Below are 2,236 nucleotides of genomic sequence, written 5' to 3'. Positions count from 1 at the left end.
TGATCATGTGTACCTATTAGGGCTCTATCGCTCTAGTGGTAAAGAGCCACCTGCCAAAGCAGGAGACAGACACTGGTTTAGTCCCTGTGTCAGGAAGATCCCCTGGAGAAGGAAATAGCAAGCCATTCCAGTATTCCTGCCTGGAGTATTCCATGGACAGAGGGCCCTGGAGACTACAGTCCATGGGATCACAGAGTGGGACATGACTAAAGTGACTTATCACACATGTAGCATTCATGCCATTTTCTTCTTTTCTCCTGCAGATATTTTCTCAGCAGAGCTTTGCCCTCTCCACATGAATCAATGCAGCAAAATAACAATGTAATCGAGTTCATATTGTTAGGATTGATTCAAGATCCTAAGAGACAGAAAATGGTATTTGTAATCTTCTTCATTTTCTCTGCAGGAATGTTGATGGGTAATTTGCTTATTATTATGACCATAAAAATTCAGCCAGACACTTGGGAGCCCCATGTACTTCTTCCTATTTCATTTTTCTTTGGTTGATACCTGCTTTCCAACTTCAATAGCCCCAGATTAATCATGGATGCCCTGTATGCAAAGAAAAGCATGTCTTACAATGAGTGCCTGACTCAGATCTTTGCACTGCATTTATTTGGATGCATGGAGATCTTTGTCCTGGTCCTTATGGCCATGGATTGGTATGTGGCCATCTGTAAGCCCTTGAATTATGCAACCATCATAAGGCGGCAAGTCTGCATCATCCTGATTGTTCTTGCATGAATAGGGTCTTTTACACATTCTATGGCTCAGATTATTCTGGCCTTTAGATTGTCCTTCTGCAGATCCAATTTGATTGATCACCATTGCTGTGATATGTAGCCACTGTTGAAACTTGCCTGCATGGATATTTATGTGATGAACTTACTGGTGGTGATTAATAGCGGGGCAATTTGTGCAAGCAGTTTTAGAATTCTGATGATCTCTTACATTGTTATTTTGCATTCACAGTGCAGAAGGGAGGAAAAGGTCCCTCTCCACTTGCACTTTTTGGTCCGTTTATATTTATATATACTCGGCCCCCAGCCACATTCCCCATGAACAAGATTGTGGAAGTATTTTACACGATTGGAACACCCTTCCTCAATCCACTCATCTACACACTGAGGAATACAGGAGTGAAAAATGTCATGAGAAAGTTAAGACATGTCAGAATTATCTCAAAAAGCAAAAGATGAGTTGTGGGGCTGGATTGACTGTTTATTGAGTCATGGTTTTAGTGAATCTGTACAAATTATTATATATGACAATGTTTGACTCTTGTGGGAGTAGCATAATTAAAATCAAAGTATGCTTTGCTTTATTATTATTATTTTTTTTAATTCACAGGCAAGATGAATGCCAAGGCTTCTCATTCTTTCATGGACCAAACGTGTCAATTCTAATCATGATCCCCTGTCAACGTTTATTTTTCAATTGGTTCAGTTCAGTTAAGTCGCTCAGTTGTGTCCAACTCTTTGCAACCCCATGGACTGCAAGAGACCAGGCTTCCCTGTACATCACCAACAGAGTAAAAATAAACATGAAGGTTTTTTTTTTTTTAATTTTAATATATTTGTACCTTTTGGGACATTGCAAAGTTCGGTGTCTAAACTGGTGTCTCAAAAGTTTCATGTGATGCGTTAAGAGGCCCATATGTATAAAAGAGAAGAGAAGTGCCATAATTTTGTTACAGGCTCATCTAGTCTAAATATCCCTCATTCCAGTACACAAACAGGCAAAGACACATACACTTACTATACAGGGGTTTGTGGTTATTTGTACTTCAGATGATTGAATGGATGAACAAATGTAAGAGATAAAACAGAAAAGAAAATAAGCTCACATGCAGATGAAAACATAAAGTTTAGATAATAGAATAAGATGTTATACAGGGAAAGAAAACTTAAAAGTTTTTATGTGGTTCAGAAGTAATTGCAGCCAAATTAAATAGGGGAAATGGTGTAATTTTAAATGATTTTTGGAAGATGCTATTAATATAAACAGAGTGTATAATTGTGAATAGTCATCTGCCCTCAAAAGTGATTCACCCAAAGGAGAAACTCTGAATTCTAAGTATACTTTCATTTCTCTGAGGAAGAAGTAGAATTCCTGATATGTTTCCAGTGCTTTTTTTCTATCTCAGTTATGTCTCAAATATATTATAAAGTTGAATATGTCTTTCAAAAACATACAAATAGCAAATTCAGAACAAATAGCAATTCTCTGAAGTTCC

The 2,236-nt window shown here is 37.6% G+C and overlaps 1 pseudogene; it reads left to right on the top strand.

Annotated features, from left to right (window-relative positions):
• The first annotated feature begins 303 nt into the window (after positions 1 to 303).
• Positions 304 to 1,199, top strand: LOC133261593 (olfactory receptor 4C11-like; annotated as a pseudogene).
• Positions 1,200 to 2,236: the final 1,037 nt, after the last annotated feature.

Source organism: Bos javanicus, chromosome 15 (assembly GCF_032452875.1).
Source record: "Bos javanicus breed banteng chromosome 15, ARS-OSU_banteng_1.0, whole genome shotgun sequence".
In the NCBI taxonomy this organism is placed as follows: domain Eukaryota; kingdom Metazoa; phylum Chordata; class Mammalia; order Artiodactyla; family Bovidae; genus Bos; species Bos javanicus.
This window is presented reverse-complemented; position numbering and strand designations above follow the sequence as displayed.